Source organism: Lissotriton helveticus, chromosome 8 (genome assembly GCF_964261635.1).
Source record: "Lissotriton helveticus chromosome 8, aLisHel1.1, whole genome shotgun sequence".
Classification (NCBI taxonomy): domain Eukaryota; kingdom Metazoa; phylum Chordata; class Amphibia; order Caudata; family Salamandridae; genus Lissotriton; species Lissotriton helveticus.
The window spans coordinates 1,436,927,451-1,436,945,886 of record NC_136069.1 but is presented as its reverse complement, the minus strand read 5'-3'; the positions used below and the strand labels follow the sequence as shown (position 1 = coordinate 1,436,945,886).

At 43.9% G+C, this 18,436-nt stretch overlaps 1 protein-coding gene across 2 annotated transcripts in view; it reads right to left on the bottom strand.

The window, feature by feature from the left end:
• Positions 1 to 18,436, bottom strand: part of GABPA (GA binding protein transcription factor subunit alpha) — a 301,636-nt gene that overhangs the window by 159,246 nt on the left and 123,954 nt on the right. The gene's annotated exons all lie outside the window — the stretch shown is intronic.

Below are 18,436 nucleotides of genomic sequence, written 5' to 3'. Positions count from 1 at the left end.
AGGCCCTACTTCCAACAACAGAAAGTATTATAATTAATGGTACTGACAACTCCCCGCTAGCTAATGGCAGTCGGTCTTTAACTTGTGTACCAATAGTTCCTTGCACCAATAGATTTTCTGTTTTGGCGAATGTGCATAGTGAGCGCTTCATGCCACAAATATCACAACTAATTGGAACAGTAAAGGATGGCGTTTTAAACCATCCACCACGTAATGTTTCAGATTCCCGAATTCAATCTAGTGGAAAGGGCAGAAACGACCCACAAGATATTCAAGACTTAATGAATTTAGTATCTCTTCTGAGGGACGGGACAGAGTCTATGAAGACCCTGGTTGTAAATGTATCTGCAATGTTAGGGCCTGTACCCAACGGTGGGGCGCGTACTCTTCCAAACTCTAGTATAAATTAGGCCAACCCTTTTCCTTTGAAATCTGGCAGAAGTATGTCAAACCCAATGGTTATTGGAAAGGCAGTGGGTGGCAGGTGTAAAGTCCCCTCCTCCTACAGTGAGGTGGCTAAGACAAGAAAACCCATGTCTCCCCCAAAAGCCCAAAACAAACATTTAATAACCTCCACAACTAGTTTAGCCAATCAGTTGAAGTTAGTTGAGAGGGAGCGTTTGTCGGCTGACAATAGGTGGTGCTCCTCCTTAAAGGCCACTTATGAAGATAAACTTCCAACCAGAAGGGAGGGTGCAAAAACAAGTGGATTACATCGACTTAATAAAATCTATATGTTCTCAAGTTAGCTGCAGCAAGAATTAATGAGAATGCTGACTCCTTAACTAATAAAGCTATTCATTGGCTACGTCATGTCAGAGGGTGCCGATCGGTAATCAAGGACGATATTACTAAGGCGCGTAGGTTAACTCTGCCCTCAGAGCAATATGATTGTATTGAACTGACATTACGGTCAGAGACAATGGCTGAGAATGTATTTGCTCTTGAGTTTAGAACCAGCCCCCCAGCACATTCGTGCATCCAGTTAAGGAAGACCCCACCTCCTCTTCCGGTTTACCCTTTTACTGGGCGGAGGCCACAGAGTAGTATTGGAGCTCTGGGTTGGAAAGCATTGATTGAATCCCTGGTGTGTATGCTCAAAGTACTACCAGTGTTAGTGTTGGGAATTCGGGCATGGGAGACACTGCCGGTTATATTGCCAACATAAGACTCCTGTCTAGTGATAGGGCAGAGGACCAAACTGGGAATGTTGACGTTGCCAGCAAAACCCCGGAAATGAAAGACGTGCAAGGTCTAGGAATCTGTCTGGATGATTCCTCGCCTGCTAGTGCGGATAGCTCGCAGGCGGAAAACATCGTTATTTCTAGTGGTTCCATCCAGGAGAGATCTCCTATTGTAATGCAACCAATCGTTGTTTCTAATAACATGCACCATGTTAAATGGAATAAACTTATTGAGAACCCTGCAAATCTGGTCGCGCTCAAAGCAGAGGTCGTGAGAGAACTGGCCCGACTCAATCTCCAAATTAGTAGCCCGGATTTTCCTCTAATTATATTAGAGGCACATTCCCACCTGTTTTCTAGTCTTAAACCCTTTTTTTGAGGGCTTGGAACCCAGGAAATAGAGGCACAAATCCGCCAATGGCCAAGTGGTAGAATGAGTCATGTAAATCTGCACGCCAAAATCTTGAGTGTGGAATTAAGGACAAAGAATCCCACCAGAGTGAGAGAGGCTAGAGATCTATATAGACATGTCCAGAAGGTGGCAAAAAGACAGTGGGATGAGGATAGGTGGCGGGACTTGAAACACGCTTGTGAAGCGAATGATTCCAAGCAATTTTGGAACATTAGAAAATGGGACAGGGGAGGATTAGCAGAACCTCCACAAAATAATGTTGCTCAGTCCCAGTGGGTAGAATTCTTTAAGCCCCAATATGCTCGAAGCCTAGTAGAGGAGGAGTGCCCTCTACCTCCTGCCATCTTTTACCAAAGCCAGATTTTTACCACCAAAGATGTTAGTACAGCATTAGAGTGTGTGTCCAGCGGCAGAGCTCCAGGCATGGATGGTATCCCGGCCGAAGTCTTTTTAAGTGACAGATCGTCCTGGTGCCAGTATTTCGCACTTTTAGCAAACTCAGTGGCCAGGGGTGCTCCCATTCCATCTTCGTGGAAGGGAGCCGAAATAATTCCTGTTTTTAAGAAGGGTGATAAATCCCTCCCAAGTAATTACAGGCCCATTAGTCTTATTGACTCTGCACAAAAACTTATTGGGTGACTAGTACAAAAAAAAGTCCAGACTTGGATAGATGAACATAATATTTTATCCCCTTTTCAAGCCAGCTTCCGCCCCTGCACTAGCTCTATAGACCAAGTCTTCTATTTTATTACACTATATTGGAGGAATGTGGTCCTGACTGAAGGGTCACTTTACACAGTTTTTGTCGATTTAAAATCAGCTTTCGATTTGGTCCCTCGCTGTAAACTTTGGAATGTTCTTGCTGAGTTGGGAATGGCCCCTGAGCTACTGACCATCCTCGTCCGCTTACATGAGAGCAACTTTGCAAGAATCAGATGGGGGGCACAGGGTGAGGTCACTGACACATTCCCTGTCGAGCGCGGTGTTCGGCAGGGTTGTGTCTTGGCCCCTACCCTGTTTTCGTTATATATTAACGGAATGGTTGACCATCTTTGTAGTTCCCCCACTGATGCCCCTGTAATAGCTGGGGTTCACGTTCCTGTCCTCATGTTTGCGGACGACACGTTGATAATCTCACGAACTCCGAGTGGGCTACAGAAGGCTGTCAACGCCTTCGGGGACTTTTGCCAACTGCGTGGACTTGAGATTAATACAACAAAAACCAAGTTCATGTCCCTCAATCAGCACAAATCTTTTAAAGGTAGAATTTTTCTGAACAATACACCCCTAGAGCAGGTGGAGGCTTTCACCTACCTAGGTATTCTACTCCAGAATAACATGCATTGGAAACGTCACACGGACATGGCCACTCTAAAATTTCACCAGCTTGCAGGTGCCCTATTGTCTAAACATAAATCCTCTCTTACAAAGCCAATCACGCCAGCTTTGGAGATATACAACATGAAAGTGTTAAGTGCCATCCTGTATGGATCAGAGCCATGGGGATTAACCAACCCGAGTCAATTAGCAAAAGCAGAGAATAAAACCTTACGTAGTTTAGTCGGTGTTCCCCAAAGCACTCCGACCGTTCCGCTTTTACTTGACTTGGGCATGAAAAATGTTGTAGATATAGCGAGGTTACGCCCACTTTTGTACTGGAGGCGAATTTGGACCACTCCTGAACTCACACACTATGTCCAGGCCCTGAAGGATGTGATCTTGGTGGAACGTTTTCACAAAATCCACTGGCTCAAAGAGCTCAGGAACCTTTTGATAAAGCTAGATCTAACCCCTTTATGGGATGAACCGGACATATCAACTTTCACCTCAAAAGATCAATTGAAAGTGATATACTGGGAAATGGTCCATAGAGCTTGCATGAACACTAATTTAACTGGCCGTTTTTTACATTACAAATCTCGGCCTTTTTGTGAAGCTTATTGGGATATCATTGAGAGCCCACTAGATCGTAAACTGTTTTTTCAGTTTAGGGTAGGATCACTTCCAGTTAAAGCTTTTACCTACAAATGGGCGAATCCCCCTGATGACAAATGTCATAAGTGTTTAGACATGGTTGAGACAACAGCCCACCTTTTCTTTGTATGCCCCCTCTATGTTAGTCCACGACGTAAATGGCGGAAACCTACTTGCTTAAACTTGGGCACCCGGCGGCACATAGAAGCCTTAAGGATATTAGAGTCAGATTGCATAGTTGTTGCTGTAGCCACATTTTTAAGGTGGGCCTGGATTCTCCGTACACGTTCTTTACTGCCACCCGCTGCTTGCTAGTACGATGAATGATGCTCCGTTATTATGAATATTTTTTATTGGATTGTATATCTATTTTAACTTGATTTTTAATCGACAGTAATCATTGGAATTTAATAACTTTTCATCTTGTGTATGGTTATGTACTATTTATTTCGTCTTGTGATATATGTAGTGTGCGTGCTTTTATGACACTGTCGAATAAAGCTTTTTGAAGAAGGTAATGCAACCAAATGATCTCCCTAATCCTGGGCTAAAGAGCCAGCCCAGGATAAAGGGGGGCTCATTTATCTCATGGAATGTAGCAGGCCTGGGCTCCAAAACACTATCCCCGGAATGGCTGACATTCATCAGTGAATTTGATGTCTGTGTTTTCCAGGAGACTTGGTTGCTTGAACCACACTTCTGCCCGGGTTACTTAAATTTTTTTGTATCTGCAATTAAAGGCGCTAAAGGACGACCAACGGGTGGCCTAACCATATGGGTGCGCCAAGCACTGGCTTTGAACATCAAAGAATTGTCCTCAACGAGTAATGACATCCAGGCTATAAGATTGGATCTGGGGCCTTTAGGTCTTCTGGACATTTATAATGTCTAAGTGAGGGGTGTTCGGGGGTGTAAGTCTCAAGTTACAGTGGCTTTGGATTCCCTCCTCGAGCTTCACTCAATAGACAGTAGTGTGATCATTGCGGGTGATCTAAATTACAACTTTTGAGCCATTGGCTACTCCCGATTGGCATCTTACTGATGAGGATAGCCTATGGGGGGTGCCAAAATTGGAACTCAACCCCGTTAAAAAATGGACAGAGGTCGTTATCCAGATCAATACTATCTGCTATGAAAGGGGACTAAGGGCTCTTAATGGCAGGACATTGCAAGATAGGCTTGGGGCTTATACCTTTAACAATGGGCGCAGTAAAAGTAGGATTGATTATATCCTTTGTAGTCTGAAGTTTTGGCATACGATAATTGATAGGACGGTCAAGGATCGTATGGAAAGCGACCATAACCCCTGTGTGTTACCCATGACTGGTGGAAGTCGGAGCAACCACGGGCAGGTGGGGTTGAGCTTTGTGCCCTGAATATTGTCCCTACTAATGATATGCGCCGGCTTAAATGGACGCATGTAGTAACTAAGTCGGAGGTCTTGGAAAAGATAAATGAGGAGGTTGATAAAACCATACTGGAGCTAGAACATGTAATTAGCTCTGGAGACGATCCTAGGTGTGTAACTCAGCTACACGATAGCCTTTTTGTGAGTATTAGTGCCCATTTCTTTACGCCTACTAAAACTAGGAATCTAGCTGGCTTTAAACCACTACAGTGGTATAATAACGATTGTAGGCAAGCCAGAATTGTCCTTGGTAATGCTATCAGGGGTGGGGAACTGGCAGCTGTCCGCTTAGCTAGACAGGAATATAAAAGAGCTATCAATACAGCCAAGTGCCAATGGGATGAGCTACGATGGCAGGAACTCAAAGAGGCAAGTGACAAGAATAATACTAGCTTATTCTGGAATATTGTTAGGTGTGGCATAGGGGCCAGCCAGATCAACCCCAAAATCACGTTACCCAAGAAGGATGGGTTAATTATTTTAGGCCACAATACGCGCATAACCCATCAGAGAATCAACTGGAAGAACTTAGATATGTTTTCTATAGAGATGAGGCTTTTAACGATAATGATATTTTAACAGCTCTTAATGCAGTGGCTGGAGAAAGAGCGCCATGACCAGATGGTGTCCTTGCCGATGTTTTTCTTTATGATAAGACTCAATGAGGCAGATATATTCTGTTGATGGCAAACGCAATAGCCCAGGGTGCCCCGATCCCGGGTTCCTGGAAAGGAGCAATAATAATTCCAGTGTACAACAAGCATTTACAATGCAACGGTCTCGCCTTTGCAAAAGTTCGAGCTAATGGCATTGTAAATGACATTTTTATTTATGTGTTGGTTTTGAAAACAGATAAATAAAATGGCATTGTAATTTACAATGCCAATAGCTTAATCTCTTGCAAATGCGAGACCTATTGCATTTGCACCCACACACACAGAGCCACACACACACACACACAGAGAGCCACACACACACACACAGAGAGCCACACACTCACAGAGAGCCACACACACACACACACACACACACACACACACACAGAGCCACACACACACACACAGAGACACACACACACACACACAGAGCCACACACACACATACAGTGTCACACACACACACACACACAGAGCCACACACACACAGAGAGCCACACACACACACAGAGCGCCACACACACACACAGAGCGCCACACACACACACAGAGCGCCACACACACACACACACACAGAGCCACACACACACACACACACACTGACACCTCTCGAAAAAGGGATCATTTTATAGGATTCAGTAGTGAAACCAACACACTCGTCATGGTGCGATCTGACATAATAGGGCTGTACTAATAAGGTTAAATACACATTTTGAAAGAAAATATGATACAACAAAGAAAAAATACCTACTTTCATACGTATCATATCCTGACGGAGAAACGCGTTCCCCCGCTGTTGTATGAGGTGCGCCTCAGGATCAGTGACTCTTCACATGGGTGCCTAAGGATAGTCAGGCACCCACCCTTGGGGGGACCCCAGGCCATATTTCCCACAAATGCCGGGGTGCTGGTTTGATCCTTCTGATGAGTGGCCCTGACTGATTGATTTCAGTACTTATTACGTGCACTGCTAATGTAAGGTGACCTGGCACTGATCTCCATCTGAGGATCAGTCACGTGTGTGAGTAGTGTTCAGAAGTGACACTAGGGATTGCTCCTGGGGCTGGTGGCTCTGTAGAGGAGGAACGACCTCCAATGCATGTTATACGAAGTGTAGGACTTAAAACAGAACCGGCCTCGAGGGCCTGAGGAGACAAGTCTGAGTATAGCTTGGAAGTGGTTGCGAAGATATAAAGGTCCCTACCAAAACAGCCATTATCCTTTTAACAGTCAGGAGGCAGTGAGCACCGGTGGTGTACAGTGGAAGACCCAATAGAAGGCATGCAGTTTGCCCAGGGGGCCGGGTATCCTTGGGCGCCTTCATCCCTCTAATAAAGGGCGCCATGGGCTCACTCTTAATGTCCACCACCTCTTGGGTGGGAGATGGTCAGCATATCCTCTCGGGTTCTACACAAGAGCACGTGCACAGGTTAAGGTGACGTTGTCCTTTGCTTTGCATGAGGACTCACCCCATCCAATGATGGAAGGCCTTGTTATCTATTTAGCGTGTGTTGGCTGCAGCAGTGGGTGTGCGTCTGTATTGGAGAAGGGGCATTACTAACCCTTCTGTAATACCCAAAGTATAGCAATACGGATCGACGGTTTAACTCTGGATTCAAGACGGACTCCTTCCTGCCTTATCACCTTAGCACCTGTTACCAGTTGTGGAATTGGCCTCCACATCTGTGAAACTGGAGGGGTGCCACTTTTCTGGGCTCTTATAGGCAAGTCAGCTCTAAAGAAGTGTTCTCCACCAGAGGATGGGTGGAGGTTCTTTATCTTGTCAGCTGGCATTAAAGATCCTAGTTCAGAGGTTAATTTCTAACTGAAGTTGGAAACTTGGGAGGGCTGTGTTGAACTTGCAGGATGTAAATTCGAATTGATATTTTCTTCAGTGTTTCAGAATTCTTCATCTATTATGAGACTGGAGAAGTATTCATGTCTGATGACGCGGCATGAATCGCAAGGCTTGAATAAAGAAGATACATCATGGATGAATGAGAGGGACATTAGATTGGATGAAAAGAGGAGAGGTCTCAGGTGGTGGGAGAGAGGGGCACTAGAGGAGATGGGAGAAGGAGAGAGCTCACTGATGAGAAGAGAAGACGGCACAGTTCAGGAGAACGAGAGACAGCAGCAGGAGAAAGGAGAACAAGAGACCATCGAGTAGATGACCAGCAGAATGCCCAAGGTACCAGAGCACGAGACTGCTTCATGGGTGACAGCGAAGAAGAGTCCTTAGGGGTTGAGAGTGGCGGTCAGCACAAGATCTGGTACCAGGATATAGGTCAAGATACTAAAGCACGAGGCCACCGGGAGATAATGTCAGGACATAGCCCGAGGGATAGGTTCCTTGAAGAAAGCGTCTGGGTCAAGCATTTTTTATCCCTGTACTCGTGCGGTGGGGACGATGAAGAGGGGACACATGGGAACATAGAACTAGACTCGTGTGTTACACCCTTAACATTTAGTTTGTCTGACACTATACTAGCCATTAATGCAGTTAAACAGGGTAAAGCTCCGGGCCCAGATAGAATACCTGGCGATCTCTGGAAACATGAGAACCTCTTGTGGGCTCCGTATATTAATCTGCTCAGTAATGACATTTTAAGGGGGCCCCAATTCCGGAAACTTGGCGGGGCGCCAAAATTGTAACCATCTTTAAGAAGGGAGATAGACTTAACCCATCCCATTACAGACCAATCAGTCTGATAGATGTGCTCCAAAAGATTTTTGCACGCCAACTTTTAAGCAAGTTAAATACCTGGATCGAGGATAATTTTATTTTAACAAAATATCAGGCAGGGTTTAGAGTTCGTATTAGTACGGTAGACCAAGTTTTTAGATTTTTATCTCTAATTTGGAAATATATTAATATAAGGAACTCTCACCTATATGTAGCTTTTGTGGACCTCAGGGCCGCCTTTGATTTGGTCCCGAGGGGGAAACTATGGAAATCACTAAGGGACATGGGGGTCCCCGCGGACATACTTCAACAACTAATCAGGCTGCATGAGGGGGATTATGCAAGAGTGAGGTGGGGACCTAACGGAGAGTTAACGGAAAGAATAGATATAAAGAGAGGTGTAAGGCAAGGCTGCGTTATGGCGCCAAACCTTTTCTCTCTTTATGTAAATGACATCCCAGACACCCTCTTGGGCTGCGAGCATGACTCTCCCAAGTTGTGTGGTCAAGCCGTTCCGGTACTACTATTTGCGGATTACACGATTTTAATCTCCCAGACCCCTAAAGGACTACAGAATTTGTTGAACAAACTTCATTCGCACTGTTTGGACAAAAGCCTTGAAATTAACTCTTCCAAAACCAAGGTTATGTCAATCAGTCCACACAAGGGTTTTAACAAAGTTTTTAGTGTAAATAACGAGAACATCGAACAGGTCCAAAACTTTAAATACTTGGGTATTAGCCTTGATTCTAAAATGAATTGGAAATCGCAAATAGAAAAATCGAGGTTAACGTTAATACAAAACCAAGCCCCAATAATAAGGAAGCATAAAAACAGTTTTTTTAAGGCAGTATCACCAGCAATTGAGCTATTCAAGTATAAAGCTCAATCGGCTACCTTGTATGGGGCAGAATTGTGGGGCCATGTAGTTAGAGACTCTTTTTCAGTACAGGAAAACAGCTTTTTCAGACAACTTTTAGCTGTTCCAGGTTGTACTCCTTTAATTCCTTTATTTTGGGACTTAAACATATGTCGTTCTGACGACTATGCTTCCCTACGTCCGCTACTCTATTGGGTTCGTCTGTGGTCCACTGACGGGTTGGTGAACTATAGAGCAGCACTAAAGGAAATTATACAGATAAAGAATATTACTAAAGTGACCTGGTTAATGCACATCGAAAAATGTTTTTTAAAATTGGGCCTATATAGTTTTTGGACAGATCCCGATTCCCTTACTCATCGCTCAAAAAAGTTATTGAAGGCACGGTATTGGGAATTTATCCAGTTACCCCCTTCAAAACTCAAAAATTGGGAAATTGACACTTAAATTCTTTGATGTTAAAACCGATTGTAAATTTGAATGTTTTATGGACGAAATCTTGCCTTCAATGGCAAAGTCATTGTATTTAAAGTATCGCTATGGCATCCTACAACTAAAAACTAGTACTTCAAAGTGGGCGTATAACACAGGCCCTATGAGAGAATCCAAAACTGATTTGTGTGAATTATGTCACATGGGCGTTAAGGAGGACAAGGCCCATGTTTTATTCATATGCCCTGTATACTTGCAAGCAAGGAGAAAGTGGATTAAGCCCTTTTGCATTCTTTTAGGTTTTCGGAAAATCAAAGAAGGGGAAAGAGTATTCAAGGGGGATACTTCACAGGCTATAGTATTTAGTCTGAGTCGTTTCCTGCTTGCCGTGGCAATAGTCAGGAAAAGATATGGTCTAAAATGTAGCAGTACTCTTAGTATCATAGATCATAAACCTGCTCAAAATAAGAGCCTTGCTAGATCCGACATAACCTCCCTCAAAAGAGAAGTTACTGATCTGGAGGACCGCAACAGGCGTAGCAATCTTTGGATTTTTGCTGATTTGGAAGATGTTAAATCTGAAGCCCACTCTTCAGTTGACTTTCTGGAAAAGTGGCTTCTATCGGTCCTTGGTCTTTTGTTTGGCACACATTTTGAGATCGAACATGCTCACAGGGTAACTACCCATGAACCCAAGGCTGCTACCTCCCCTTGAGTTTGGATATTAAAACCTCTTTGACACAAGCATACTGATCTGATACTGGTACACAATTGGAAAGTCAAGTCAGTCCAAAGGAAGGGCGCCAGGATCTCTCTCTCTCAGGACTTTGCAACGGACAAGGTCACTAGGAGGAAAGGCTTTCTGTCCCTCAGGAAAACCCTGGTGGACAAGGCGATCCAGCATTAATTTGTGGGTCAGTCTAAGTTCAGGAGTCTCTTAAAGGCTTGTTCGCACATCTTCTTGGATCCAGCGGAATTGGTAACTTTTCTTGCTAATACTTCTAAAACCCAGATAGGGGAGAGCAAAGGAAAGCCTGGTTGATTTGGTTGATGTAAGCATGCATGTTGTGGGTTATATTGACCTTGAGCTCAGATAGTACCCTGTCGAACTGGTCTAGATATTCACCTTCAAGACATCCAAAGTCTCGGTTCCACTGATGTGTTTCTCTCCTTTGTTCTGGCCTAGTGACCCCTGTGAAGTGGGACAAGGGGAGTTATTGAAATCCAGTACTCAGTGCAACTTTGCTTACCATTTAACATATTTTTGTTGTTGCAGATATTGAGGACTGGGACATGATTGTCCCCCAGTAGACTTCATTGATTGTTAATGTTATGTTCCTATTACCTCCTCACTACATTAATACGTTTAGCTGCATTTCCAACTTGATGGTCTTTGCCTTGCTGTATTTCTGAATAGGTTATGCTGTTCTGTAATGTTCCTATGAACTCTTAATATTTCCTGGTTTACAATGTTTATGGTACCTACAGTTTGTATCTGTAGGGCTATTGTCTTACCTCCATTTGTGTACATTGTGCAGAACTATTATGCTCCGAGACCTGGATCATTTTCATGGCCATGACGGTACATTGGGAAGAGATTATGGTCTCTACCCCCCTGATATTTTTGTGATCCCGACATGGTATTCTTGTCTTTCATGTATATTGACTCAACAGTACTAATGTCTATTCAGGTTGTTTGTTTTCAACACACCTTTGGGGGTTGGACTCATCTGTAGGTCTATCCTGTGCTGCTTGCTTTTGTGTGTGGTTGGTTTCATGACAGCTGAAGCTAGACATAGCAATGTCTACGTGTAAGATGGTCCCTTCCTTTTCTCAGGTTGTTTGCTGCATGAGTATGTGTTTCACAGTTTCATCACGCAATAACTTTTGAATGGTTGGGGTGCGTCCAGATGGTTATTTGCAGTTTTTACTACTTTCTATGCCCGACTCAGTAGGTCTTTGTGGTCCATAGTGTAGGAAGCTGGCTCTCTACATAGTGCACCGAAACAAGGTACACTGCATAGAGAGGCCAGGCGACGATTATTGGTTTACAGAGGCACAAATAACAAACCCAAATGCTCGGTTTTGTGGTAATGTGTGTGAGCAGTTTAGGCTTATCACAGCATAGTGCTAAGCATTTGTTGGGCTAATAGAAACAATAAATGAGACACTCAAGAATAAATCTGAGACCAATTTAGAAAAATAACACTCATTTTTATAGAAAGTTCAACACCAAGAACTTAGATATCAAGGAAGTACTTTTCACAATATTGATTTTGACAAGTAAGTAAAACGTTCACTTAAATATATTGATGCTGTAATGCTTTCCTATGGGGAAAAAAGCCATATACTGCATATAGTTACTTGCAATAGGTTCCCGGGGGCCCACTTCCGGACTTTCGGTGGCAGGGGGCCAAGATCTAAAGAATCACCAGCAGTTAGCCTTTACGTGCTCTAGAGCACCCGGGTGCAGAGGTGCGTGTGGGGCTGGTAGATTTGCACGCTACACCAAAGGAGTGGGGGGCGGGGGCATCTACAAACAGGAGGCAGAGGGGGACTTGGGGAGAAGATCCCCGATAGCTCCCAACTGGGTGCTCGGTTCATGAGGGCCCTGGGAGCAAGGAAGCACAGTCAGTTCTTAGGAGCCCGGGCTGGGATGGTTGGGTGCAGAGTGGTGAGGTCTGCTGGACTTGTGCCGTGGTTAGGTCACAGGCACTCACTGTGGTTGGTCTCGCCGGTTGAGGGGACAAAAATCAGGACAGTGGCGCGACTCTCGAAGTGGGTCTCTGCGTGCGGACTGCCCTAAGCAGTTGCTCAGTCTTGGAGTTGGAATGGACTCAAACAGGCTTTGGTTGCTACAAGGGGTCCAGTACCCCGGGTATTGGTGCTGCGCAGCTCAGGTTGGTCATGTCGTCTTCTCGTTTGGCGGGGAGATAGATCTGACCTTCTGGAGCACAACTACCTCTTACTGGGCGGCTGCCACTTCGGTGGAACTGGCAGGAGCAGAACGGTAGACCGTACTTTGCTGTTTGGTGACTGGAAGCTACAGGGGAGTAGCTCCTCTACTCCAAGGGAGATTGCTGCAATTTGCGAAGTGCTGCAAGTCCATTGGGGATCTTGGAAGATGCACAGTGGCAGTACGAGACGCTTTGTCGCGACTGTCGGGACAGGTACAGGCAGGCAGGGTGTGGCGCCAAAAATCAGCAGCTGGTCGTCTGTTCCTGCTTTTTTCGCTCTTCTTTGTCCCTCGAATAAGAGTTCCTAGTGTCACAAGTGCTCTTTAAATACACAAATTAAGGGCGTTTTCGTGTTCCCTTCAGGTAGCCCACCATAGGGGTGCAACTAGCCTGATGGTGAACACACCTCCTGACAAGCTAAATTTCCCGCTTGTCCCTGAGCCAAATGGGCGCAGGGGATGGCATTTCCATGGTCGCATATCAAAGACAGCAGAGGCCTTGATATGCTGATTACTAGCCATCCTGCTTGGAGCAGCTAAAACCTCCAGCCAGAGCAGGCACAGTTTTGGCCCTCCGAGAGCATGGGCTCTCACTTGCAGGGGTAAGAAACAGGTCTGTTATAGCAGGATGGTCTACACCAGTCAACCAGCACACTAGAGGCTGGTAGGTTTTCAGGGGGCACCTCTAAGGTGCCCTCTCTGGGTGCATGTCATAATAAATCTAGTATTGGCATCAGTACAGATTTATTAAGAGGAAGGGTTTGAAACCAAACACCAAACCTTTCGGTGAAGCCATCATGTAGCTGGGGAACTTGGAATAACTAGTGCCCAGGACATGTACTGAAGATGGGTTCCGTGTTCACTTGTACTGTCTAGCAATGGGATTAGAAAGCACAGGGACATATCTGAAAAGCATATCTGCTCGTGCAGATATGTCCTCACATACAATGTAATGCACCCTGCCGTTGGACTGTAGGGCCTGCTACAGAAAGGACTAACAAATATTGCATGTAGTGTCTGGGGACATGGCGCACAGGGTGTGCATCATATTGTGTTTTTGCTTTTGTCTGCACCATTTTACGCAGCCTGCAATGGAAGTCTGCATGAGTTTGGTGGTGGGTCCCTTAGGGTGGCACAATACATGCATTTTCAGACCCATGTTAAGAATGGGGGTTTCACACTAATATCCAGGAATTCTAGTATCTCAATCATTATTTTGGAAAAGGGTGATAGTGGTAGATGGCTGATTAATCGACTTCAAGTGGGTGACTCAGAAGTGTTTGCAATAAACATATAAGCATCGAACATTTACAACCTTGTTTTCTGGTCCAAAATAAAATGGCTCTGTTCCCTACAAAGACCTGTATCATTCTGGGAGGAGACAATAACTTACCAACGGATACTATTTTAGATACAAACAAAGGCTTCAAATATAGGAGCCATAAATCCCTTAAAGCAATGCGCTCACTTTGCACTGCACGTGCCCTGGCAGATGTGTGTAGACCACATACCCCCACTGGTAAGGACTTCACCACCTTCTCCCTACTGCACAATAGCTTCTCTAGAATCTATAATATATTAGTCTACAATTCACTGTTACAAGACTCCTTATTCTTTACCACTGAGCCCATCACTATGTCTGATCATGCAGCCATCTTTCTTTCTAGTAGAATTCATCTCCCGCAAACTAAAAGCAGTTTGTGGAGAATTACATTCTTGAGTATGAAGCAGATGTCTGGGAACTAAGCCAAGAGTCAACATTGTTCCAAGAAGAGAGCACTTCCTCAGTCTCCTCTACAGTCACCCTTTGGGATACCTTGAAATGTTCTTTTCGAGGACCTGTAATAAGCTGGATGTCTAAGAAAAACAAACAAATGAGATCTTCTCTAGACAAATTGGCGCAGATATCAAATTCCAAGCAATTCTATACAGAGGTTCGAAAGACCCTTCTGCTCTGCCCCAACTAAAGACACTGAAGTATGAATATAATACAATTTTGTGTAAACGCACACACCTGTGGGTACAGGCACGTAAAGACTATATAGGGCGATTTTTGCATCTTGTCGTAAGATATTTGTACCAAGAGTTCATACCTGTGGTGCTCTTCAATAGTTATGTGGTTGTCATCATATTGATGTTTCAGAACACAAGTTAACATTTTGTTATATTATAATGTGTATGGGGAGAGCTTTCCTTTTTGTACTCACTAAAACATTCAATAAAACCTGTGGAACAAAAAAGAAATACCATATACATACATACCATTTAAAAAAGAAGTAATGAGCCCCATGAACGTAATGTGCCTATAGTCAATCACATATGGAGAATAGTCAATAAAAAGAGCAATGCAAAATATAGTACATTAATGTTCTGGTAAAGTAGTGGAGTGTGGCCTTCTCAAATGTATCCGTTAAATTGACCTTTTGTTCTGAATGCTGACTCTTGGCCTCATTTTGACAGTAACCACCCAGAACCTGCTTCAATGCCAAGTGGTCACACTAATGCTGCTGCAGTGTTCGTGTACTCCTCCCCCACGATGAGAAGAACAGTGTGGGTAGCATGCAGTCGTGCTAAGGCACTGTTGGAGTAGAGGGTTCTTGTCAGGCAAACACTGATGAACCTACATGCGATGTAATTCAAAGAAAAGAGCCCTGCACTGGGCCTGCCTGCTGGGAATAGTAAAGAAGCACAACGGGATGCAAGATATCGTACAAATTCCTACACAGCCTGCGTTGCTCTTGGCCAAGCACAGAGTGGCCACAGGTTGGATGGGAACCCAGGTACCAAGCGCAGACACGTGAATTAGGAATGTAATAGAGCAACATATACAGACATCCTGCATTAATGAAAAAGCTGATTAGGCTGTGGCAGTCCGGAGGCTTATATTGCATGATTTTAGTGTACAGGGGGACTCGGACACCGATTCAGACCAAAGAGAACAGGTATATGGAGTGCCCACTGAAAACAGGAGATCATGTTCGCTCACGGACTTGTATATGTAATGGTGCTCATTCTGTATTTAATTTCATTTTCAGGAGAACTAGATGCATAGAATGGCAACCGCACTTGACAATATGCACTGAATGTTACATTTATTTGTTATCATAAATGCAAAAATAAAGGCTAAAAAAAAGCCCTGCACCACCTTGAATAGGAGTAATCCATCAGAAAAACGACATTACAAGAGGCAAAGCGCACGTTAAATTTACCCTGAGTTGTTAATGATATGGTAGAGTCTAGCCATATATCCAAGGTTACCATTTTGGTGCCCTAGGAATAAACATTGTGATAACTATGAATGAAGTTCCTGTGCCTAGGTCATATCTACAAAGTGGAACACTTTTTTTGCATCATTCAAGCTGAAGGGACTTGACAAGTGTATTAAAAAGAGTGGGTAAAGAAAGGTGGATGCAACACAGGACCAGAAGTCAACCTCCTGAAACATCCAATATAATATTAACTTTTGCCATCTTTCGAAAAAGTAAGCAAATGTTTGGCTACAGCAAACTATGACACCACATATCTAACATACTCGGGTGGATATGGATATTGAATGTGTCTGTGAAGAAAGTACATTTAAAGGAATCAAAAAAGCCATCTCCAGTGCTCATGCAATTCAGCCAAACACCTACAAATGCCACTTCGGTATGTTAGCAGGCAGCACGTCGGAATAGCCCCTGAAGATGCTATTCTGTTATATGAGTTTATAATTGGATCACAGATGCGCTAATTATCAGGAAAAACAATGGTGGCTATTAGCAAACTGTAAGGTTCTTAAGGAATCCCATAAGAGAGAAAGTGGCAGAGTCACTCTGGTTAAGCGAGGTAATGCAGCCAGAATCCTTGGTGCACTACCAATCCTACTGAACTATTAAGCTGTAGAAAGCCAAGTTGCAATGGTCATGTAGGGTAAAGGAGGCTGACAGCAGGGAAGAGGCACCGGTCTACCATACAGGAAAAAGTTTTTAAGTCCATGGCGGGTTGGGTAACCCGCTCAGAGGACTTATGTGGAGTCATCGAATCCACACCAGGGGAGGGAAAAGTCAGGTAAAGGGAATATTCCAAAAGTATAAAAGGCACCCAGGACACTTTTCTATAAGGTGAAAGGAGTCACTCTGGTACTAAGACAAATGAAAGGGAGAAATAACTTTTCAAGTGTAATGTAAAGGGAACTGAACAACAAGTAAATTAGTCAGTAGCCGTGTGGGGCTCTGAAACAGCAGGTTTCTAGGGAAGAAAACGTATGAGTGCCCTCCTGAGCTTCTCTGTGTACAAAAGGTACAACCAGGCATGCAACTTTCCCAAAAAGGGTGAAATTACATAACTGGGGCATGCGCTCTGTTGGTCCACTATTAGCACTGGCAGTTCAAACAATATTTGCTGGAGTCCTTGTCACCTACCTCTGTATTTACAAAACATACTGGAGTCCACGCTGATATGATTCCCACTGAGTACATCAAAGATGAGTTTGTTTGAGGCTTCCTCAGCAATGGGTGACTGTCGTGCTTCACACCAACATGATTCATCAAAACAATCTCTGATGGTGGTAAGCTTAAAGTACACTTGTGGGTGCTCCCTTGCAGTTTTAGTTCGTGAAGACAGAGCTCGACTCATATTTACTTACGTCAAGAGGAAGATCTATACAAAATATAAACATTTTGTCTGCGACCTCTGTAAGACCCTGCTAAGAGACTAAAAGGAAAGTAAATCCCAAAGAGAACAGTAAAACCAGGGCTGCTAAGTTTGCACTCACAGAAGGCACAAACAAAGTGGGTTCACTTCAGAAAATACCAGTTGATACAAGTGGTATCATTTGAAACTGCCCACTAATGTCATAAGCAGGATGGAAGAACAAAAGCTTGAGGACTCAAGGAGGAGGACCAAAGGAAGTTTCAGATGGTACAAACTACAAGCCTCATGAAGAATGTCAAGATGAGAAGAAAGAAGACAAAGACCAAGGTGCAAGGAGCTGGAAGTAGATGATGAGGGAGGAGCCTTTAGCTGTGCATAGGCAGCCCTTTTGAAACTTGTTTTGATGACCTAGTAACATTGTGCTATAGTGTCGTATAGCCAGAACATCGTACCTGCTTTTTAAAAAAAGGAATATAATTAAAGTATGCCAAAGGTTTGCAGAAACCGTATTATTCTCCAATGACCACACAAAAAGGGAAACATCCCAACTGCTCATGTGTTTGGTATGAAAGATCTATTGTAAAATTCTATAAATATTTAAAAACAGATGTCACTGATTCTTCCAAAAACCTATGCATGAAAAAGAACTATAATGAAGTGCTAGTTCGCTAGTACTTTTGAAAACAGGAGGTTTTTGAGAGATTAATTTAACCTTGCATATTAGAGCAGCCATTTTTAAGGACACAGAGAGCAATCTTAACTTTGGCAGATGGTCAACCACCAAAAGCGCCTCAGAATTTGCCAGGGGTATGGAAAGATATACAAATGCTGCAACGTAATGCAATTTAAATCATGGTACCATTGCTGCACCCCACCAGCCACCCAGCTCCGAAAAAAACCAATAGGGTAAAATGTGTGCTCTGCTATCAGTGAGATGTAGCCTGCCTGCAGAGTAACAATTATCTGTATGCATAATCTGTGATCAAAGACTGGTTATTACAGGTTATTTTTCCCATACTCATGACATCAGCCAGCAAAATAAATAATACAACATAAGCTGCATGTGTGGAGGGACTGGGTTTATTTCCTTGATAAAGGGGCTCCAATACGAACCATTTGATTGCCAACCATCCAATGATCTTGGAGTTGGTATTAATTGCATCTAACGTAGAGGTAGGCTCATCTTGACGGACTGGAGTACAAAGAACGTGATGTT